Below are 26,307 nucleotides of genomic sequence, written 5' to 3'. Positions count from 1 at the left end.
TCACTGTATTCCTCTGGCACAAGCGCCTATAATTATCCTCTTACCTTTAAAGTGTCGGCCACCTCTTTGGCCTTTCCTGATATTAAAATTTCCTTATAGTCAATGTCATTTTAACCACCTCCAAATAAATTTTCTACCTTATTTCAATCACTGCTTTTGTGAAGATGTATTCCTTAAAATCTGATGAGTAAAAAAAAAATATCACCATTTTTCCATAAGTTATTGCCTCAGTCTTTAGAGGTTAATCACTGTCACGACTGACTCTCAATCATACTTAGAACATCTTTTATCTTAAGTCTTAATTGCCCTGAATAATTTCGACCTTTACTGGTTCGATCCATACTTTCTCGTGGTTTAACACGTGCCCCACTTGGCATCATTATAATTATGTCATATTTCCTTTATCAACATTTTTATTCTTAAGAATTTCGAATATTTCCTTTCTCCTTGTAAAACCTCTAAGGTTATCCTTCAATCATTCCTCCTGTATTCCCTATATACAGGGCATATCAAAATACCATTTACTGATACTAGAACCATTGTCTATATACTTCTGAAAAATTTCTCCACTGATCCTTAACGGTTATTATTACCTTAATCCTTTCCAATTCATACTGTCAAAACTCATACTTTCCCTATTAAGGGTGAAATGCCAACCTTTATGCATTCCCCTAGGATTCGTTTTAAGTTACCGATGTTCTATCCTTAATTCCACCTTTAAAAAGGTACAAGAATCCTTCCATGGATAAATAAAGTCATATATCCCTGATAAGGGTATCTTATTCAATCATTTCCACCTCGATAGTCTATACCGAATTTCACAATAGCATCCTTATTCAAGTTAAGGTCAATCCACATGGCCTCCAAAAGATAAAAATGGTTATCCGCTTTTCTTTCCTGATTTGGTAATGATCACATGGATGATCTGGAAGATATTGGTCGTGTTCAACGTGAACTTCTTCTTAATAATTCCTTATTTACTTTTGTTGTTTATCTCAACAGTCATCTCAATGTTGGGATATCTTTCATACCTGGCGTCTCCCTTCCTGGGTATCAAGCCACCGGTCTTACACTTCATATTCTTGAAGGTCACTTCCTTCATCCAATTTTCTTAATTTCTTACTTTCTTGTCTCCTCAGTCTATCCGCGTCTCATTATTTATCCTTCGAACTATCTCAAGGTTTCTTCGAATCCTCCCAACTTACAGGGGATAATATATATGTATCTCTTATGCCCTCAACCATCAATTTTAACTCATGGTGAATCACCCTCATCCTGACGATTACTTACTTTTCTATTTCTATTGCTACGAGTCTTTAGGGTTTCCTCATACCCAACTCCCTTATCATACCTCAAACTCTATTGCCTTTATATTCCTTTCCACTTCAGTTTCTTTTTATTTTCCTTTCTCTTATCATTATTTCATGAACCAACACAACATAAGTATTGATTCCAAACATCCCGTCATTCTGGATTCGTGTCCTCAGAACGAATCTTGATAACTTTTACAACTTAGATTCATAATTCATCATACTCATCCACTTTTGTTCTGGCTCTAAAGCTTTTACACTCTCTCCATAACCTTGGGAATTACTTTCCCGAAAACAATTGGCTGAACTTTAATCAGTTTATCATAACCTCTGGCTCCGTGCCTTTCTTGGTCTTTCACCAGCGGGTGGTCTCTCTCTTAGGAGGGTAAGTGACAAGAACAGTCTTTTGTGATTCGTCAATCATTTAGAATCTCAAATAATTCCTATATTTCCTTTAGCCAGGCTCTTGCCTCGGCTGGGTCAGCTTGTTCCATGGAACTCTGAGAGCTTAGCGACTTAAAGGTCCTGAAAGAATTTCTCACCGCACTGTCTCCTCAGGGTGGTGGTTGGGGATAATAGTCTAAGTTCTTTTTAGACAGGTCCATGAATTGCCGTATAGGAGTACCGTCTCGGGTCTCCTTTCCTTACTCGACTTTCTGTTTCCTTAGTATGAAATGTTTCATCCTACTCCCCATAATTGGGGTCATCTTTTAATTTAAAATCCTCATTTTCCACTCCATTATGTCATGGGTTCCTTCTATCTTGATGGCGACCTCCCTGACTATCACGTTCAGGGTTTACTCTAAATCTTATTCCTCAAACTATGGCTCTCATCTAAGTTCTCATCCTTACGCTCTTGAACTTTCGGAACCCAAATTCTATAGGAATACCTCATTATTCCCTTATCATCTTTCTCTGGCACCGTATGCTCTTTTCCAATAATTCGGTCTCTATTGCAATCTCAAACAGCTTTTCGGTACCGGCTCCGGTTACCTTCACTACTATTTCCAAAATCTCTTATAAACTCTCCCAAAGACATTATCATCTTGAGTCTCTCCTTTTTACTAAGGGCATCAGCCACCACATTGGCTTTCCCCGAATGATAAAGAATCTCCCAATCATTATTCTTGATTAGCTCTAACCGCCTCCTCTGGTGTATGTTGAGCTCTTTCTACGTAAGAATGTACTAGAGCACTTATGGCTTAGGTAATTCTCGCACTTCTCTCCATACAAGTAGTGCCTCAAATCTTTAGGGCAAAACTATTGCCACGAGCCCAAGCTCATGGGTGGGGATATCGAATTTTAAATTCCCTTAATTGTCTTGACGCAGACGCGATTATCTTGCTGTGCTAAGAAGCACCCTAATTCCTTATGCGAAGCGTCACTTACAAATCACAAAATCTCCTTTTTCCATCCGGCAACGCTAACATAGGGGCCGTCACCAACCTTTGCTTCAGTTCTTAAAAGTTGTTCTCGCATTTCTCTGTCTATTCGAACTTCTCAGTCTTATGAGTAAGCCGCGTTAAAGGGGCTACTATCTTTACAACTTGAACGAACCTCCGGTAGTGACCGACCAATCCTACCTCTGATAGTCGACCTAACCATGGTCATTAATTCATTAGTGGTCCTTTTATTCATTCTTGTTAGGATCCTCCATGGGATCCTCCTCAGCAACTATCCCTTCTAGGATAACATCCTCAACCGCTACATCCTCAATATCAATATCATCCGGTCCTGCATTAGGACACTCTATCGGATCCACAATCCGATCTCCAATTACTAATAAAACATCATCGCGTTGTTGCTCCTCAACCTCAGGGTTCGGAGTTCCGCTACCATATACGATAACGAACTACGCTCCTATCACGATATTTATAAGGGTTCCCATAAGGGTTTTAACAGTCAGTACTACGTTAGGTAGCCCGACTATGAACTTGGCAAGAGTTCTTATTATCTTGGTTAACTTATTATCTTAACGTCACATCATCTCTGAGGTTTATAACGCTTAGCTCTGATACCATTTCTGTAACACCCCCAGATCCGGGGTCGGGGATCCGGGTCGTCACGGTCTTTCTTTCCACAATATCACTTCACTTAATTAATAATAATAACCTTATGTTGTGACCCCACACTAACACACACCACAACCCGTTATAGTCTCAGAGATGAAATTTAAATAAGTACAAGTCTTTGAATCCACAATTTAAAAGTTATTACAACCCAAAATGATTACTTGATAAATTTACAGTTAATTGCCATTATCTGCCACAAGTTATAATTATACATAATTGATTCTCAAAAGTAGATGGTCTGATCTACAATAGATCTACCTCTGCAGCTATAGCAGCTACAACATCAACGGGAAGACGCGGGACGCTTCCCACGCGCTTGCGCTGGGTCTGCTGGAGTCTGGCCATCTTTCCTAACTGTTGTTGTGTGATGAAGAAATAAAGCAAGGGTGAGCAGCAAGCCCACCAAAATAATATGTATAATGATTTACAATATATGAGCCTACTCATAATACTCATGAAAGTCTTGGTCAAAAGAAATGAACCAAGTTTGATATCTTAATGCGATGAAGTCGCAAAATATTCAGTATATATACATATATACTTTTCAAAATATTGGAAGTCCTATTCCATGCATAATATACACAAAGTCCCAGTGTATAACTGTATAAAAAAATATCGTTGCAAGGTGATCTCATATATCTAACCTTGTCTCAACGTTTTTCTGAAAATCTTTGTCATTCATAAGACAATTATTAATTAGATATAAGTTTAAAAGATGAGGTTACCAAATACCCCAATATACTTATATATTTCCCAATACTACTTGAACTACCACCGTTCAAGTTATAATCAGTTTCAAAAGTTCATCACATAGATGAGACTACAAGACAAGATTTGAATAGATTCAATCTTTGAAATATTATTGAATGAAATAAAGTTACGAGATACTTTATTTAGTCCCGATATATATATATCCACATATATATATCTCTTAAACATTTCCTGGAACCTCTGTTATGTAAAGTATGAACAGAGTTTGAAACATCCAATGAATTTTGGAAAGGAAAAGAATTTTGGCATAAACCAGATATCTTGCTGATCAGGCAAAGATACCAATAAGTAACCTTTTCTACTGTAGATGGATGAATTCCTCACCGGTCATCACCCTGGCCGCATTAGGACCTCGCGCTAGACCGTTACCCGGCCCCTCACGCGTTGATGGACTGCCACCCAGCCACTTACACAATAATAGACCGTACCCCGGCCTGTCGCTTATGCCGACTCAATTAGATGGGCTTACTTCCCGAACGTTGGGCAAGTAATCAATTCATTTACCAAAACTGCAACCTCGTTGCGAATATAAAATACACCGCAGAGCCGGATTCCCCAGGTTTTGAGCGAGTATTTAAATCCCCTTAAAAGGAAGATCTTAAATATAAAAAAAAGAGTTTTGGGATCCGCTCTGACTTTTAAAAATCATTTTGAAGACTCGAAAACACTTTAAAGAGTGTTTGGAGTAAAGCTGATTTAATGAAGTAAATCAGTCCCCAGAATATTTAGAAAATGACTGAATATTATTATTTAAATAATATTCCCATAAAGAATAATCTTTATAAAAATAATTGAAGTAGAAGTATTAAAACTTATACTTGAAACGAGTATTAAATAACCAAAGATACACTTATATGAAAGTATTATCTTTATTTGAATAATCGAAAATAAGTTTGATTATTAACACCTTATTCTTTAATAAAATAAAGAATATACTTCAGCAAATAATCGGAGTCATAGATCCTCAAATGAATATTCAAATAATATTCATTAAATAATATAAATTGAGTCATAAGCCTTCGAATGAATATTCAAATAATATTCAATAAATAATATAAAAGAGTCATAAGCCCTCGAATGAATATTCAAATAATATTCAATAAATAATAAAAGGAGTCATACGCCTTCGAATAATATTCGAAATAATATTCAATAATAAAATAAAGTTAAAGTTATCGAATAAACCTTATTCGATTAATAGTTTTGAAAACTATGACCATATATATATAAATATATATATATATATCCATATCCATATATACAAAATCTACTCGGGATCCTCGACTCCCGGTTTTAGAAAATATTTTCACCTTTGGGTCCCTATACTAAGGGTATATGCAAGTTACCGCTATCCTCTAGCATAGGTATTATCAACTGAACCAACAGATATATATTTCAAGAATATGAAACAGGCATGCATATATACCATATCACATGCTACAATATATCGCAAGAATTTGCTAAATAACCAACATGCATTTATCGCAAGATCATGCATATACAAATGTATACATCACAACAACAGTATAACGGATAGAATACTTGCCTGAGCGACTGGGGGTTACGAATGGCTCGGGACGAGTCTGGTAACCTATAAACAACAAGTAAGTTGGAATTAAACCAAAGTCACTTGTAAATCTATATTTAACTAACTTAGACTCTAACGCGTGTTTTGCGCTCACTGATTCGCTTAAGTCACTCGGGTACCCTCGGCTCCACCATTTTTAATAATTTAACCTTTACGAGTTTTAAAGCGATTCCTTCGCGAGTGTCTTACCAACTGCCTAAAACACTTACCATAAATGTTTCATACATTAATTAACCCTTTTTGGTCTTTAACCTATGTTTCAAAGTAAGGCGAGGGGAAAAGTTTCGTTCGCGAAATGCCGTTACTTGAAACGGTCGTTTCTCCTAAACCGTGCATCGGAACCGAACGGACTACATATCAAAACGAAGCTCGTAATATGAACTATCTAAACATGGCAATGGTCAAAATCTAGCAGGGGGTTCTCGGGTCCTAATGTTATGCACAAAAACAGTCTACAGAAAATCGGATGTTACGACGGCTATGTTTACGCGATTTCCCAAATTTTAAACCATTCAATACCAACCACAAATCAACCCCAAATCAATCATACAACCAATATCCCTCCAAACCACATCATAACAGCCCCAACAAATCCACATTAACCATTTATACTTATTCCTCACATGAACTAAAAGCTTTACTTAGGTTCTTTAACTAATTACCAAGATTTACAACTCCAACAATGCAACAAAACCAACTAATCTCTACAAACTCAACCAAACTTCAACCAATCAAGCATCATGCTTCACATATGCTATATCAAACACATTCAATCCTAATTACTCAAAACTAAAGCTAGGGTTTGAAGTTTATACCTTCCTTGGAGAGTGGAGAATCAAGAGAATGGCTTGGAATCACCTTTAAAGCCCTTATCCAAGCTTAATCTAAACAAAACTTCAAGAACACAAATTTTAGTACTTGAAAACACTATTCACCATCTTCTTTCATGATTTATAGAAAAAGATTGGCTTGGAATTAGAAGCTTAAACTTATAGGAAGTATGTAACTATCCATGGGGAAGCTTAGATAATTACCTTGCTAAATAGTAAGTGGAGGAGCTTGGACTTTCATTTTTTAAGAAAACCACCCGAGAGCATGAAGAAGAAGAAGAGAGAATTTTGTGTTTTGGCTTGATTTGCTTTTGGTTGGTTGATTTTTGTTGTTTGTTTTAGTGAATTACCTAGTTGCCCTTGGTTTTGTGTGGTTAAAAAGTCACCACATCTCCTTCCCTTTTTGTCATGCCTATGTCACCTTGCACATGTCATAATGCTCCCACTTGTCCACACCTTGTGGTTTGATGATGTCACAATCCCTGGCTTCTTGTACAAGCTTGTCTCTTGGTCACTTATTTGTTTTACGGTTCGCTTATCTTTTGTTCTCGTTTATCGTTTGAGGGATCATACCCGGGATCTTATTACTTAGGTTCCCTTAACCTTTCTCAATATATTGTATTCCTTTTATGATCCTCTCTTATAATCCTTTAATTTAAATCCTTTTTATCCTGTTACCTTATACTCAATTCTCTCCGTATCTAGTGGATTTCCGGGAAAAACCAAAGTGTTCAGAATTGGATTCTGACGATCTTTACATACACTTATATACCACATAGAGTACTAATAATATCCCATAAGATCAATAACAGAACCCCTACATAGTGTGGCATGAAAAGTTTTCTCATTCAGCAAAAACACTATTCATAAGGGTTTCAAAAATTTTCCAAAAATTGGGGTTATTACATGGACTCATGCATGAACTCATTCAAAAGTAAACTTTGGAATAATGACAGATTTTTAGTAAAGTTCTTAGTTATGCCTTATTTCTAAGATGTACTGAAGTGAATCAGACTTTACTCTTTGTCTGATATTTTGCTTAATGCACACACTTACACTCCATATGAATGATGAAAATTACTGTGGCGTTCAATGTTGTTTTAGATGAACAGTTTATGTGTCAGATTGCATAAATTTTAAGGACAAGTTCTGATGGAAGTTCTGATTAATAAGTTCTGAAGAACCGAACTCAGAATTTATGTGAAGAATCACAAAGATAGGCATTCATTTTTCGACTTAAGAAATCATGTTCTGATGACTGTTAAGTTCTGATATAAGTCTAAGTGCTGTTATTAAATTCTGATCCTCTACTTGACTTATTTGTGGTTAAAATCTGAAACAGTCCTATTTTTACTCAGAATATGAACGGGTAAGATATTAACAGTCAATACAATTAGGGTTAGTAGAACACGTACATGCACATTAATTTTTTTTGTTTGTTGTGCGCATTAAACCCTGTTTTACTTTTCCAATGACTGTTTTTCTTCTTCACAGTCTAGGGAGACGAGGTAGAATTATTTCTACCTGTCAGCATTAAATTTCCTTGCGTCTCCTGGCATTCTCTTGCCTATATAAACCAACACCTCAAATCAGTCTACACATCATTTCTTTTCTCACATACTCACTTTTCTTTCCTTCATACCACAACAAACATGGTCAACTACAATATGTTTTTGAACTATGAGACCTTCAACATGGAGCTGAGCTGTGAGGACTGGCAGCAGGAATGGCACGTAACTGTCATTCCTGATGAGATTTGGGACTCGGTTCCCCAGGAGGTTCTCACACACCTCCTGTTCTTTTACATGGACTACCATCGCCATCTGGAGCGATTGGAAGAAGAAAGGCTGGAAGCTCTCCGCCAACAAGAGAGAATCATTCGACTCACTATTCTTTTTGTAGAGAGTCGGAAGAAGAAATAATTTGTTTTCTTCTTCCTGTTTTTCTTCATCGTCAGCCTTGTTCGCCTTCTTAGCCAAGGACAAAAGCTGTTGATGTTAGGTTTAGAAGCTTAGGACAATCTTGTAATGCTCTGATGTAATTTTAATTTCATGGATGTATTCTCTTAATATATTAATGGAATTTCTTATTTTTGCAAGATTCTGTTTCTGAGATGTTTGCAATTTTACTGAACTGTTAAATCCTGATATATCCATATTCTGATGACCATTTATAATTTTTGATTTAAATTAAGTTCTGATTTTAAAATATCAGTACTTGTTTACTTGATTTATTTTTTGGTCATTCTCACACTTGATTTTTTTTTCAGAATATTGATTTTGCAGTAAAAATAATTAAATAAGTGGGAACAGTTTAAATTTTGAATTAAAACTGACTTACCTCAGTTAATGGGATTACTGGGTAAGTGGAACGGTTTTTCCTTGAAAAACTGCATGTGATAAGTAATGATTACTGTTTTCCCGTGCCCATTAACTATTCATTATTGCTGCATGTCTGACAGGTGTCCAACGGTTATTTTTTTTAACCAAATATAATTGGTTTTTCATACAGACATTTTATCAAACACCTTATAAGCAATCTTAATTTTTAATTTTTCTCATGGCACCTAAGGATTTGATTATCGATGGAGCTAAGTTCATTCCCAACAACTATGCTGCAATTCTAAATCATGATGAAGCACCGTCTGAGTTGCATTTTGTGCAAGATCTTCTTGCACACAGTGAAATTGGGTATGCATTGACCCAGCCTTCAGTCTTTTCAAGACAACAAGTTCTGACGTTTTGGCGGACTGGGCATTTTGATAATGGTGGTGCAACTGGTACTCCCAGCATTATTTTTGAAGGGGATGATTCTGAACATGTGGTAACTCCTGAAACAGTTCGAAAGGCTTTACATTAACCAGAAGGCTGCATTTTCTCAACACCGGATGAACCAGCTCTACAGCAGCTCATGGCCAGTTTGGGGTATGAGAGGAGTTTGGCTAAGCTTGGACAGTTGAAACGAGCACACATCAGAAAAGAATGGAGCTTCTTCTTCGACTGCATCACTAAAGCCTTCGGGAATAAGTGTTCTAACTTTGATGTTATTCCTATAATGAGTCAGCACATCGGGTATGCTATTATTAACCAAACTCATTTTGATTTTGCAAGTGCTGTGATAGGTTTTATTGGGGATAGGATGACAGAGGATAGGAATGTTGTCCACTTTGCTAGATTTTGTCAGCTGATATATAATTTCTGTTGTGCTGATGAACCCCAACCTACCACTGACTTATATCCACCCTTTAAAATTGCTAAACGAGCCTTTAATGACTTGGTAAATGCTGACCTTAAGAAAATGGTGGTTAGACCTTTACAGATTCCTCAGTCTGTAAAACAGATCCTGGTAAATGCTGATCCTCAAACCTATAGATCTGTTTATCCTGATGTTCAATCTACCACCACATCTCAAACATCACACCAACCATCAGAACAAACCATACATACATCTATACCTCAACCCTCCCTCAGAACATATCTTAAAATATATCTCACACCTTCATAGACAGCTCAACCTTCATCCTCAGCACCTACTGTGAAGCCTTCATCTTCCAAGCCCAAGAGGACAAAGACTGTTCCTCAGACACCACAGAAGAGAAGGAGGATTGTTCTGAGAGATGAGTCTGATAGTGAGGAACAGGTTTCTGCATCAGAACCTGTTGTTCCAGAAGCTGAGAAGGTTCCTTCTCAGAAGGAGTCTGGAATTGGGGGATCTAAGCTTCTCAAAAGGCTTAGAAGAATGACTTCTGCTGAACCTCCCAAGGAATTCCCACGTTTAAAGAGATACAAGAAACAGAGAGCTAAAAGGCCAGCTTTAGATGATGAGGAAGCAGCAGTTAAGGAAGGAGATCAGGAATCTCTGATCTCAAAAGAACCAGAATTTGTTGAAGCTACTGCTTCTCCTTCTTTATTGTCCCCACCTCAGGAAGCTGCTACAGACAAGGCAAACACACCATCTGTGTCTCCTGTACATGAAACTGTATATCCTGTAGACCCAGGCACAAGTGCTGAAATTGATATTCAAAACCTGGTTGTGCCTGAGGTTCTCTACTTAGAAGCTCCAACAACAATTAATCCATCAACAACACCTGTTACTGATGCTACTCAAACTCTAGAATTATCTACCACACCTTCTCTGCATCTACATGTTAATGATCAGAATATAGGTGAGCATCATGATATTGCTGTTGATCAGAACTTTGAAATAGATCAGCACTTAGAGGATGATGTTGAAGCCTCGATTGCTTCTCATACTGTTGTTTTATCAGAAGATGCTGATTCTGTAAGTTCTGATGCTGCAAATGCTGATGATACTGGTGATGCTGCTTCAAATGCAGATGCTGATGAAGCTGGTCCTTCAGGACATGCCCCTCCACAAACTGTTTCTAAATCAGAACTAGTCAAGAAGTTTGTACAAGGAGAAGCACCAGTACCTTGGAGTGAAACTTCTAGAGGACAAGAGTGGACTAAGGAATGGAACTCAGTTACCTTTTTTCCATCTGAAAAGATTCTTGCTGAGCACTTGGACAAAGCTGATCAGATTTTAATTAATGATGATTTCAAGACACAGCTTCGAGTCACTGCATTGAGTACTAGACATCTTCAAGGTCTCCATTCAAAAACTCATGCAGAGTTACATAAAATTCAGGAAGAATTGCTCAAGCAAGAAACATTTAAGAAACTTGAAAAGAAAAGTTTCTTTCAACCTACCTTTGACAGAGTTGCTTACATTGAGAAGATCCAAGAGAAGCAACAGTCTCAGATTGATGATATTTTGAAAAATCAAGCTTCTCAGCAATCTCAACTCGATGAAATCCAAGCCTCAGTGGAATTGCTTATCTCTCTTCTCTTACCTGCTGATGCCAAAAAGGGGGAGAAAGTAATTAAGCCCAAATGCAAAACTGATCAGATACTGAAGGGGAAGGATGATGAAAAAGATGACCAGGGAAACTCTGGAATGGGTGGAGGTCATGGTCAAGGTAGAAGTTTCTCATCAAGAAGAGCTGAAATTACAAGTCACAGGACAAGTTCTGATGCTGGAAAAAGAATTACTTCTTCTATTGGTAAAAGGATAAGTTCTGATGAACTTTTGAATCTTGATGAAGAATTATCAAGACAGTTATTTCTAAAGGAGAATCCAGGAATGGACTTGGAAAGTCTGATGGAAGAAGAAGCTAGACTTAAGTCAGAAAAAGTCAAATCTAAATCTGAAACTTCTATTGGTAAAAAGAAACTTCCAAAAGTCAAAGGCATTGTGATAAAAGAAAGAACAAATCCTGAAGCAACCAAGGCTAAATCACAATTGCAGATAGATCCAAGGTCTAAGGGCAAAGAGAAAATTGGTGAACCTAGCAAGGTTTATGTGCCTCCTGTGGATGAAGAAATTACTGTTGAAGATGCTGATCTTGCTCTGACTTCAAGAAAAAATTATAAGACAACCTCTGACATGGCTCAAGTTGTTCAGGGTAAAGATAGAGTTAGTTCAGATATCTCAAAGAAGCAAGTAACCTCTGACATAGCTCAAGTTAACTTGATATCAGAAGATAAATCAAAGGAAACCTCTAACATTGCTCATGTTAAACCTTCAAAGATACTCCTACCAGGATTCACCAAAGCCAAACAGACTCAACCTTTGAAGACTGCTGCAAGTGGTTTTGAAGCAAGAGTGGTTACTGGAAAGGAAGCAAGAGATAAAACTGGATTAGGAAGTGCTGATGAAAGAAGAATACATAACACAACCAATGATCCAACTTCCTTAAGTGAACCAGGTATTGGAGCAACTCCTGAAAGATTGAATCAACTAGAATCTGTACAGATGGTTTATCATACCTACTTGAAAGAACACATCTTGTTGTACTTCATGATAGATGGTAGGGTTTATCATATAAGGGAAAATGCCATTCCACTGAAGTATTATGAAGAATTGGAACATGTATTATTCTTACTTCAAGTGAATGACAAAATAATAGAAAGTGCTGTAAACTATTTGAAGAGTCAGATTCAGAGACAGAAAAGGCTTTATTCTGTTAAGTCTAACAGCACATATCTTCCAAAGTACAGAGATCACAAGGGTGATATTGTTGAGATGAAGCCTAACCCTGCTAAGATTATAACTACCTTTTTGGGTTACAAGGCTGTGGAATTCAATCTTGAGTCTGACAAAGCGTATTTGATCAGACTGGATCATGACATAAAGAAAGCTAAAATTAATGATCTCAGGGCTGCAATCTTTCAAACTGGTGAAGATTCTGCAGAACTTAAATATGCTAAAAGGAGGATGATTGATGAACTTAGATATGCTGAGAGATATTTGTTAAAGAACTATCTCTGAACAACTCCTGACATCAGAGAGATCAGAAGATGAAGCCAAGTCAAGATCTACAACTGCTCAAATTCTAATATGAATACAGACTGAAGTTGTTATCAGAAGTTAAAGTTGGTAAAGCTTTAAGGACTGTAAATTGTGGTTATCTAGTCAAATTCTCATGCATTTGTACTTAATGTTTTTGACATCATCAAATATTTGTTAACTTGTATATTATGCTAATTTACAAGTTGGGGGAGATTGTTAGATATATTTGATAATGTCATGACTAATGTGATTTATGTTTAGTTTTCAGATCTTACTTAAACATGACAAATCAGTACTTAACTGAAATCAGCACTTATACTGAAGTCAGAACTTAAGTCGTCAGTACTTAAGGTTCAGGAGATATTTATCAGAAGATAATATCAGGACTTAAAGGAAACGTTCATTTAAGGAAGGAAGCTGATTTACAGGAAGAGAAGATCGAGACAAACATAAGAAGAGATATGCATGAAGAAGGAATTCTATGAAGAATAGAATACTTGGAAGAAAAGATACCTGATTGATATATTTTAGGAAGCAGAATTATATTCCATATCAATTAGCTATTATCTTGTAACTGTGTAGTATATAAACACATACATAGGGTTTACACTATATGTGTTATCATTATCGAAAAGATTATTCATTGTAACCCTAGCAGCTCTCGTGATATTTGTTCATCACTGAGAGAGGACAGTTCCATACTGTAACAGAGTTTATTGTTTTGAATAAAGTTTGTTTTCTGTTACTTGAGTTATTAAAGTTCGATTTGATTGTGCTATACACTGTATTCACCCCCTCTACAGTGTGTGTGTGACCTAACAAGTGGTATCAGAGCCTATCTGTTAACACACAAACAGTTTAAGATCCAAAAACAATCATGTCTGAAGTAGAAACTCCAACTAAGCCCACCAAAACTGAAGAACCTCTAAAGACACAAATCCAAAGCCGATATGAGATGATTAGAGTTCCCATATTGAGACCATCTGAATATCCCATATGGAAGGTGAGGATGACCATGTTTCTGGAAGCTACAGATCCAGAATATCTCGATAGAATTAAGGAAGGACCTCACAAACCAACCAAGCTCGCTGTTGCAGTTGCAGGTGAAGCAGCAAAGTCTGTACCAAAGGAGAAGAGTGATTACATTGCTGAAGATATTGCATCAATTGCTAAGGATGCTAAGGTACGACACTTACTGCATAGTGCCATTGATAATGTAATGTCAAACAGGGTAATGAACTGCAAGACTGCAAAGGAGATATGGGATGCCTTGGAAACAAGATGTCAGGGAACTGATACGATTAAGAAGAACAGGAAGACAATACTTACTCAAGAGTATGAACACTTTGACTCAAAGGCTAATGAGTCATTGATTGATTTATATGATAGATTTGTCAAACTCTTGAATGATTTGTCACTGGTTGATAATGAGTATGATCTTGAAGACTCAAACCTTAAATTCCTGTTGGCTCTTCCTGAAAGCTGGGATTTGAAGGCAACAACAATAAGAGACAACTATAATCTTGATGAAACGATATGGGATGCTCAAGACTCATGAACTTGAGATGGAACAAAGAAGCAATAGGAAAGGAGCAAAGTCAAGAATAGTTGCTCTTAAGGCTGAAGAAGAATCCCCAAGGCAGCTACCTCAAGGAAAGGCAAGGGTAAAGCTCTCTTCACAAAGTCTGATACTGAGTCATCAAGTTCTGATAGTGATGATGACTCAGAATCTGAAAGCTTGCCTGAGACAGATGCTGATGAAGAGATGATGAAGCTGTGTTCTCTTATGGTGAAAGGAATGACGAAGATTGAATACAGAAAGTTCAGGAAGGGAAATAAATTTTCCAGGAAAGGTGTAAGTTCTGATAAGAAGAATTTCAAAAAATCTGAGGGCAAAGGAGGAAAGTCTGACATAGGAGATTATACAAATGTCAAATGCTACAACTGTGGTGAGAAAGGCCACATATCTCCTGATTGCAAGAAAGTAAAGAGTGACAAAGGCAAGGCTCTTGTCACAAAGAACAAAAGATGGACAGACACCTCAGATTCTGAAAGTGAGGAAAGTTATGCCTTAATGGCAAATGCTGATATGGCAAGTGCTGAAAGTAGTTCTGAAGCTGCTGAGTTAAAGGTACCTCAAACTACTTATGCCTTTCATACTGATGATATTAATGAGTTGAGAAGATATCTTAAAACCATGTTCATTAGCTATAGAGAACAAACTTTAACATGTGAAAGATTAACTTCTAAAAATCTTGTTTGCAAAAAGAGGAATGATTATTTAGAAAAAGAGTTAGTCATGTTCCATCAAACTCAGAAAGATAGAGATGATGCTTTCTATGTTAGAGATGAAGTGCTTAAAATGAATGAATCTCTAAAAGCTGAGTTAGAAAAGGAAATAGAGATTATCAGGACTTAGACTAACTCTGGCAGAACAACTCAGAATTTGTTAAGTAGTGAAAACTGGAAAGAGGGCTTAGGTTATGGAGAGGATAAGAATGATAAAGGAACTGTAGATATTATGCCTATAGTTGTTAAACAAAAGCCAAAATTAAAACCTGTTAAGTTTGTAGCTGTAAAGTCTGATACTGAGAAATCAGAATTTAAAAAGGAATTAACTTCTGACAAACTAAAACAGGAAAAGACAACTGAAGTAAACGTAGGCTTAATGACAAAGAAAAAGCTTAAGCATAAGCTGAAAGATGTTAAGAATGCAAACAAGGTAAAATCACCTAAGAAAAATAGGAATGTAAAGGTAGGTGTGAATAAAAGCAATGATTATAAGCCTGTTCCTAATGCTCCTAGAAAAACATGTCATAACTGTGGAAGTTCTAACCATCTGGCTTTTTTTTACAGGAAGAATAAGAACATAAACTCCTTACCTTCAAAGTCAAGAGTTAAGAGTCAGTCTGTTAGATATAAGCCACAAAATCCTTGTTTTTATTATGGTAGTTTATGGCATTCCATTTATACTTGTAAAGAATATCATAGTCTGTACTATAATTATTATCAAATAAAACCTTTTTTAAAGAAAGTTAGCATTGTTCCTTCTAGTGTAAGTTCTGATTCAAAGTCTGATAGTGTAAATTCTGATAAGAAAAGTGTTAACATAAACTCTGATGCTAAATCCGCTGCAAATGTTTATAAACTTAATAAGGCCAAAGGATCCAAGCAAATCTGGGTCCTTAAAGCTAATCATTAGTGGTCTTTGTGATTGCAGGGCAACAGGAAAAAAATCCTAGTTCTGGACAGTGGATGTTCAGGACATATGACTGGAAATAAAGCCCTGCTATCAGACTTTGTGGAGAAGGCTGGCCCAAGTGTTTCTTATGGAGATGGCAACATTGGAAAAACATTGGGATATGGCGATATCAATCTCGGGAATGTCATCATTAAAGAAGTAGCTCTGGTCTCAGGACTTAAATACAATCTGCTGAGTATCAGTCAAATCTGTGACAGAGGTTATCATATGGATTTCTTTGAAGAACACTGTGAAGTTGTAAGTAAATCTACATGCCCTAAGAATTGAACTTCTTGTAACCAAAACTCACACTTTGAAAACTTGGCATATAACTTTTTATTTCTTAAAATTTCTGAAGATATCCTTAGATGCTCCGTGTGATCTTCCGTTGAATTGGAGTAGATCAAAATATCATCGATAAATACAATGACAAACTTGTCCAGATATTCCTTGAAAATTCTGTTCATCAAGTCCATAAATGTTGTTGGGGCATTGGTCAATCCAAAAGACATCACTAAGAATTCATAATGACCGTACCTTGTTATGAAAGTTGTCTTTTGTATATCTTCAGGTTTGATCTTCAACTGGTGATATCCCGATCTTAAATCAATCTTAGAGAAATACTTGGCTCCTTTCAGCTGATCAAAAAAATGGTCGATTCGAGGTAACGGATACTTGTTCTTGATAGTAAGCTTATTGAATTCCTATAGTCGATACATAACCTCATGTTTCCGTCTTTATTCTCAACAAATAGTACCGGTGCACCCCATGGGGATACACTGGGTCGAATCACTCCTTTTTCCAATAATTCTTGTAACTGTTTTGCCAACTCCTTCATTTTAACATGCGCCATTTAGTACGGGGCTTTAGATACTGGTTCCGTTCTATGTGCTAAGTCAATTGCAAACTCAATTTCTCTATCTGGAGGAAGTCCTGGTAACTCGTCTGGAAACACGTCCGGAAATTCATTTACCACAGGAATATCTTCCAATTTTTCTAGCTCCTAATTTCTATCTATCACATAAGCAATAAAATGCTCGCATCCTTGTCGTAGTAACTTCTTATCTTGAATCATCGTTAAGAACTTCTCTGTTTGCTTCTGACCTTCAAACGTCACCACTTTCTCGTTTGGCATCTTCAAAATTACCTTCTTGTTATGACAGTCTATCTGAGCATCGTGCTTAGATAGCCAGTCCGTTCCTAAAATAACGTTAAACTCTCCTAACTTAAATGATATCAAGTCAGCATCAAACTTATTTCCAGAAATCTCAATCTCACAGTTCGCACATACTTGGTTAACATATACATGTTCCCGATTTGCTAATTCTACCGTCATAATATCACTTAACAATTTAATTGGATAATTCAACTTATCAACAAAATATTGAGAAATAAATGATCGAGTTGCTCCCAAATCTACTAGCACTTTAGCACATAAAAAAATTCACAACAAGCGTACATGCCACAACATCAGTGTCCATGATAGCATCCTTCACAGACATGTCATAAACTCTAGTCTGGGAGGTTCATTCACTGTTGGAGTAGCTCCTATAATTCTCAGCATATTATTGACTGGAGCTGGTGCCTTGCAATCCCTTGCTATGTGTCCTGGCTTTCCACACTTGAAACATGTAAACCCAATTGCTGGAACTTTGCCTGCCTGATTCCTGGTAGGCTGATACTTGTTTGCTGGCTCTCTGGCTGGTTGATTACAACACTCCCTTAAATAGTGCCCCATCTAGTTGCATCTGTAACAGACCACATTCAGCTTATTGCAAACTTCTCCATGCTTCTTTCCACATACCTGAAAGTCTGGTAAACTGGTCTCTGTTGGGTTGGCTGGTTCCCAGTGGCTGGACAGTTACCTTATCCTGCGTATCCTGCATTCTGCCTTCTGAAATTAAAATGCCTTCCGGGTAGGAACTTGTCTTTCCTCTGATTAAAATTTGGAAACTTCCCTGCTTGGGACTGTCCTTCGCTTCCCTCAAACTTCCTTTTCTTACTTTCCTTCTCCTTTTATGACATTTCACTTTTCGTCTATGCAATTATAGCCTTCTGCACAACTCTCGCATATGTATCCAATTCAAATATGGCCACCTTCCCTCGGATCCATGTCTTAATACCTTGTTGTAACCTCTTAGCTTTCTTCCTATCAGTGTCCACATATGATGGTACAAACCTAGACAATTCCTCAAACTTATGTATAGCCTGCCAATGACATATTTCCCTATTTTAACTCCAGAAACTTTAATTCCATTTGTCGTGAACAAACTGAGGGAAATACTTCTTTAAAAATAACTCCTTAAATCTATCCCACGTAACATCATTTGTACCTTCCAACATCTTAACAGTTTCCCACCAGTAGGTGGCTTCATTCTTCAGATAGTAACTCGCAAACTCAGTTTTCTATTCCTCTCTCACCTTGACTAAGGTAAATGCCTTCTCAATTTGCTTCAACCAGACTCTTGCCTCAATAGTATCTACAGAACCTTTAAATTCTGGTGGATTCACCGCATGAAAAGTCCTAAAGGTTACCTGAGGATTAGTCTGCCACTACTGTTGTTGAGTCAGGTTGACTGTTTGTTGGGCCAAGATCTGAAGAATCTGGGCTACAGTTCGGTCTATGGGACCTGGATTCACATTCTGGTTATTGTTATCTTGGTTGTTGTTGTTGGTCTCTTCATTCTGGTTGGTGGAACAATTATTTTTCCTGGAGGGAATTTCCAGTAAAGAATCAAACAACTTATTTAGCCTTTAAATCAAAACCCTTTTATGAATAGTTTTTATAAAATGGAAATATCTCTTTTTGAAAACATTTTCAATTGTTGAACTAAGTAAATTGCATGTTTCTTTACAGAATGTAAACAATTAGGGAATAGGGCACATGTCATCACAAGAATTTATAGTTAGTGCAATAAGTGGGATAAAATAGGTATAGTAATATAAATGACAATGCTGGAAAAGGAAAGGTACTGATATATATAAAGTTTGGTAGTACAAGAGACGTTTCAGCAAAAGCAAAGGTACAACAAACTTATCCATTATTTAGCAGGTCTAGTTTATTTATATACCCACCAAAAGTCAAATAGTACACACTACACACTATTATACATATATCAGCTATCACATCATTTTTGTCGTATAATTTTAGGAAAACTCTAGTCCACCGAGCCTTTCAAAATCCTCCAATACCTCTCTAGACCACCCTATAAGGGCATCTGGGGCTGCATACTCGCAAGTAGCTCCATGAAGTCTGGTCTCAAGTATTCTCCAGGTCACCTGAATCTCATTCTGAAGTTCTCTCGCATTCTTGTCAACATCTATAGTCCTTATAATATGTTGTAGCTCCTGAATCTGAGCCAACAGGGCCTCTCGCTCCAAAAGAAGAGCCTCATACTTATGGTAAGGAACATGGTGTGGAGTAAACTGAAAAGATGCACCCGCAACCGAATGTCCGGTAGAGTCATAATTAGCAGGTGGGGGTCCTCGAACAGGTGGTCTCACACCCGGTAGTGGAATAGCTCGCAATGTGCAACCATCATAACTGGTATTATAGCTGATACTGGTGGAAGAGCAGGGCGTTAATCAGATGACGGTCTTCCGACTGAAGGTTCCGAATGATCGGATGATATCGAGATAAAGGAATCTGCCATCGCTGCTATCTAAAAATCATGCTGCTAGATGAGAATCTCGAATCTCAACACAAATCATACAAAAACCTACTATTTAGTCACACTAAACCTTTTAACATTCTATTTTTCTATTTCTTAATCCTAACCTTAACCCTCTACCCATTCCCGACAATCAAGGCTTGTGGCAGTGACTTTTAAACTGTAGCTCTGATACCAAACCTATGGCGCCCTCCAAAACCAGGTCAAAAGTTTGGGTCCACAACACACACACATACCATTTACAAACCTGTTTATAAAATTATATGTATGTAATGACCCTACTTACCATATCCACGGACCGCAACAGTTTAAAGTATGCCCACAAGACACAAATTTATCTATATTACAACGCACCAAATCCCAATTTATTTATCTTACAACTGAAGTAAAACTTTATTACAAACTTTCAACACAAACTACGTCAAACATTTCTGTTAGCTTATTCCATCTCAACCTAGAAACCTAGCTCGCACACTTGTCTGGGGATCCTCTCTACCACTAATTTCCTTTTTTAACTGGAAAAGAACATAAACATATTTGCAAGAGTGAGCTAACTAGCTCAGCAAGTCATAATGACAACAGTGAGAGTAAACACTGATCAACTGAAATGATATAATGAATCAATTTTCCTGATAAGCAATGATTAGAATTGGATATTCACTTTAATTTTTAATAACTGAGGTTAGGCTGCTGATCAGTCGCGCACTAACCCCGAGCAAGGCTTACATCGTTGCTCTTTATACTGGATCCAACGCACATATTGGCCTATCATGACCACGAATCTGGTCCGACCATGAATCTGGTCTATATTTAAAAACAAACCAATTCTATAGTAACAACATGATTAATAATGTAAAACAATAAACTGTATCATAAACAACCTTTATTTTGAGACATAGGGTGATTCTTAATAACAGAAAAGTATTACAAGGTAAATATGAATATTGGCTTCCAGCCTGGGAAAGAATCAGAAAGTAGAAGTTCGGAAATGCTTGCCTTATTTCAGTATGCTTTCACTTTAATTACACTCGTCAATTGGTTCCCACTCACTGACCACTTACTTTCCCTTTCTACGTCTTGCTTCCTCTGTTAGACATCACATATATTTATCAATACTTATTCTCATCTCATTTTATTCGTTACCAGCTTCTGTCTACCCTTCGTTTCACTCAAATCCGACTTACGGATTGAAAGTTACGATAAAAACCGTCAAACAATGCACAAACATACATATTACACATCAATCAGATCACATATAACACATAGCACGTAAGATATTCGATCAAAATAATTTTTCATAGAAGATTCAGGGTTAAACTGATTTTCCAGGTATTTAATACGAATTTTTGAACATTTTTCGGAATTAAAATGGGTCTCCGAATCATTTTATAATTAAATAATAAGGTTTGAATACCCGAATCTGACTTTAAAATAATTTAATTATAATTATCGAGCCTTGAACATAATTTAAAATAATATTTTAAAGCTCGAAACTATTTTTTAGAATTTTTAAATCAAAATAAATAATTAAATCTAACTTAATAATCAATTAAAATTAATTAAAAACTAATTAAATTAATTAATAAATTATCATTTTAATTAATTGAGTAATTAAATAATTAATTATCAATTAAAATTAATTAATTAAATAATCAAGATTTATTTTTGAATTAAAAATAATTTTCAGAATAATTAAATAATAAATTTTGGAATTTAAAATAATTAAAAACAATTTCTGAAAATATTATAAAAAGAAAACAAAATTTCTGAAAATAATAAAACTGAAATCCAATATTTGAAAATTTTAAAATAAAATACTAGTTCTGCAGAACATGGAAACTTCAGGGGGTTAAATTGTAATTTTTCCCTGTCGTCTTCCCCGTTCAATAGCTCCGGTGGCCGACCGCCAGTAACGGCGCCCACCAAGCTTTTCCGGCGAGTAAAGATTAACCCAAAAACACACCAAAATCACAGCGTATGATCTTCTTGCCATCAGGAACACATCTGCAACCTCAAAACAAACAAACACTTACTGAATCGACCGAAAAATTCATCTGAATTTTCTGCCGCCGCCACGGTCGATTTTCTGACCAAGCTCTTCTCAGTATCGTTTGTTCACCATCTATATACCAATCAAATCGTCTTTGGACGATCTATAAGTTGGTAACATCAATTTTAACTAATAACCCTTAACAAAGAAATGCCTAAATTTCAATTGCAAACATTTATAGTTATAAACCCTAATTTTATTAATTCAAAGATTGAACCCACTTTTCTACATGTTATTGAACTCTAAATTCATCATACAATATACCAAAATGACCAGGACAAAATTATCTACAAGATTAAACCATCAAATCACACACACAACATCAACATAAAAAATTCCTATTTTAATAATTATTTAATTCAAAATAAAATAAATAAATAAATAAGAACAGAACAGAACCTTGATATTTGCACTGAAATTGATGATTGATTTTGGAAGAGTTTTTCGAGAGCTTCGATTCGGTATATGGCACGCTCGATTCCGAGTTCGATAATGCTTTCGTTTTTAAGTTCGATTCTCAAAAACGCGACGGGTTTATGGGTTTTTCTCTGTGAATTATCGGGTTAAACTGTTTGATTATGATTATAAGAATAAAATGAAATAAGAAAAAGGCTATTTATATTTATAGAATATTAATACACGTTGGATCGTATTGGATCGAAAAATAAGTTACTTAGCCATTAAGTAACTGCAAAAATGATCTGATTTGATACCCGTTTTGGATAATTATCAAAACCGGGGTTCTTATAACACTTTATACGAAGATAATGTAATAATATCCCGTATTTCGAGAATACGGGTTTTATTGATCTGTAAAAATGATTATCGTATCAAAAATTTTACGCCGGGACTCATACGAATCAAATCGTACTCCGGAATGAAAAAGTCAAAACATGAAAAATATTCAGAATAATCAGATTAGGTCAGGAATGAGTTTTTCGAAGAGTTTTGGGTTGTAAAATGTAATAATGGTTGAATTTGGACGATTCCCGATTTTATAAAATGGTTTTATAATTATACAGAAAATAATTAATAAATTAATAAATCATTATAAAATCATATAACAACCTAAAAATTACTAGAAAAATATCACAGTTATCTGTATTTTATTCTGGACATATTAAAATTAACATACTCACATTTTATCACATATAAACATCTAGATATCAATATACATTATCCTATAATTCACCAAAATTCATATAATAATCACATAATAAATATTTATTGATAAAAATAATTACACGCTATATCTTGGATATTATATTTCAGGATACACCTTCCAGACTTACCACAATCAGTTAGGACCTAAATCCCTCTACCTATAATCATTATGATTGCTACCAAAACTAAGGGGGAGATGGAGTCTCAGTTACAATTAAAATCATCAAGCCAAGCCACAACTCAAATTCAAAAAAAGGATAATATTGGAATGGACAGACTTTTGAAAGCAGCTGAGTGACCTTGTCTTGAAAAGAAATTTGATGAACTCTTCAAGGCTCTCAGAATCTCTCTAAACAGCAATCACTTTACTTACAAGAAGGCTTTGGACAGAAATTTAAATTTTCTAAGGGTGGTGATGGTGAGCAGTGGAAACTTCAGAGAAAAGAGGATTGTTGCAAACATCAATGACTCAGGTACGGACAGGTGTATGAAGGTGTCTCTTTCTTATCTCCAATCTTGAAGAGCGTATGAGCGGGACATCCTAATCAACAAAGTTAACAGGGTGATTCCAGAGGACACTCTCTTGCTAAATGAACTAAAAAAGGGTCAAGTAGCTGCATTTTCAGAAGCTTACCTACAACCAAACAAGGGAGTGGCCTAAATCTGTTCATGTACAAAAAGTTGCAAACACTTCATGATCCCTAAGCACTTTGTCATAGGAAATTTGAGATTGATCATGACTCCGGAAACTAATTTGAAGACCAAGAAGATCAAGAGGATTGAAGATGAAGAGATGATCAAGATTTTGGGTAAATATCTGAAGAATGCTGAAACCATGTTGCTTAGAGTATAAATCAGTTCAAAAGATGATTTGGATGATGATGAACATAAGAAAGATGAGCAAAAATCTTCTGGCTCAAATCCAAGTCAGTCTAGCAAAGCAACTGGTAGCAAGGTGGATGATAAGAAGAAGGAGAAGGAAGAAAAGAAAGGTAGGGATGATGGAAAGAAGAAGAGCAGAGATGGAGAAGGTGTAACAAATCAAAAAAATGTCCAAATAACTCAAATATCACAAACTCACCAAACTCAAACCCCCAAACATAGACAAACAGACACTCAATCAATCCTGACCTCAAAACTCAAATACCTTTACAAGTCAACTACAAATTCCCTACTCAAAATACCTATCAAAACTAGCCAAACCTTACTCAAGAAAATATCAAAACCACCTTCATTTAAACCTCCAACCAAAACTCATTTCAAGACTGCAGGAAGAAAACCAAGAAAAATTTAAACTGATGCTGGAGCTATCTGGAATTGTTTCAATCAGGATGACTTTCTACCAGTTTCAAGGAGTGTTAGGAGCAATTGATGATATCAAACAGAAACTATCAGAAGTTCATTTCAGAACTTATATATCAACGGATGCTGATGACAACATCAACGGATGATGAAATATCAACGGATGATAGGATATTAAAGGATGATGATGTCAACGGATAATGAAATCAGTATTTGTCACATCAGTTGATCTTCGAAGAGGAAAAGGAAACAGGAATTTCAAGGCGGTGAAGGACTTTATCTCAGAAGCAATAGTATAGGTTTTCTTGTTGTTAATAGAATAAGAGTCCTTATACATTGGTAGTTGTGCTCTATATAAAGCACATATTAGGTTCATGCAACAAGCATTACGATATTATTATATCTTTCACATATCCTAGCAGCTCTTAAGGATATTTGTTCATCCTTTCGAGAGAGTACATGTGTAATAAGTTTTTATCAGTTAATATAAAAACTGTTGATTATGTTGAAGCTTTGTCGATTAGATTGAATTAACTATATTCACCCCCTCTACAGTTGATAAAGGTCCTAACAATTGATATCAGAGCTTGCTGTTAACGTACAAATAGTTTAAGATCTGAAGATCAATCTACAATGGTAGACAAAGAAGAAGAGACACAAAATTCAAAGCCACAACCCCCAGCCGGATCACAGATAAGCAGCAACATGAGTAGGTATGAAGCAATCAAGGTTCCTATCCTAAAGATACATGAATATCCAATCTGGAAAGTCAAGATGGCCATGTGTTTGGAAGCCACAGATCCTGAATACCTAAGTATGATCTATGATGATCCTTATAAACCAATAAAGGTAGTTGTTTCGATTACAAGAGAACCAGATAAGATGATAGACAAAGACAAGAATGAGTATACTCCTGAAGATATTTCGTCTATCATGAAGGATGCTAAAGTTAGATATATCATGCACAGCAGTCTTGATAGTGTTATGTCCAACATAGTTATTGGATCTAAAACAGCAAAAGAGATATGGGATGCTTGAGAAGTAAAAGGTCAAGGTACAACTGATATCAAGAAGAACAGGAGGACAGTACTTACTCAAGAATATGAGCACTTTGACTCAATGGACAATGAGTCCCTAATTGAGATCTATGACATATTTCAGAAGTTGCTGAATGACTTATCCCTTGTCAACAAAGAATATGATTTGGAGGACTTAAACTTGAAGTTTCTACTTGCTCTCCCTGAAAAGTGGGATGTTAAAGTCACATCAATCAGGGATAACTATAATCTTGATATCACACCTCTAGATGAGATCTATGGAGTTCTGAAAACTCATGAACTAGAGATGGAGTAAAGGAGCAAGAGGAAAGGATAAAAAACTAGACCAGTTGCACTCAAGGTTGAAGTGAAGCCAAAGGAGAAATCTAGAAGGAAAAGCTACTTCAAAGGGAAATCCATGATTACTAAATCAGATACTGAATCATCAGATTTTGATGATGACTCAAATCCTGATACTGAATCAGATACTGATAGTGAACACAACAAGAATGAAGATATGGATCAAATGGCTGCCCTACTAGTTAAAAGTTTCAAGAAGATGGTCTATAGAAACTTCAAGAAAGGGAGAAGATTTTCCAGGAAATGTTCCAGTTCCTCAAACTCTAATAAGAAGAACAACAGAAGAGATACTGATTGGAAGGAAGCTAGATATGGAAAACCTGACAATTCAAAAGAGAGATGTTACAACTGTGATGGACTTGGACACTTTGCAGTTGACTATAGAAAACCTCGAGCTGAGAAGAAACAAGATTTGATCTCAAAGAAGAGAAACTGGGATGATTCATCAGACTCGGATGATGGGATCAATTATGCTCTCATGGCAAATGCTAATGTTGAGACCGAAAATGCTGAATTAATGGTACCTCGGTCTACTCTTGCATTTGATACTGATGATATCT

The sequence above is a fragment of the Apium graveolens genome, chromosome 8 (genome assembly GCF_009905375.1).
Source record: "Apium graveolens cultivar Ventura chromosome 8, ASM990537v1, whole genome shotgun sequence".
NCBI classification, from domain to species: Eukaryota; Viridiplantae; Streptophyta; class Magnoliopsida; order Apiales; family Apiaceae; genus Apium; species Apium graveolens.
The sequence above is the reverse complement of the archived record's forward strand: the minus strand, read 5'-3'. Positions refer to the sequence as shown.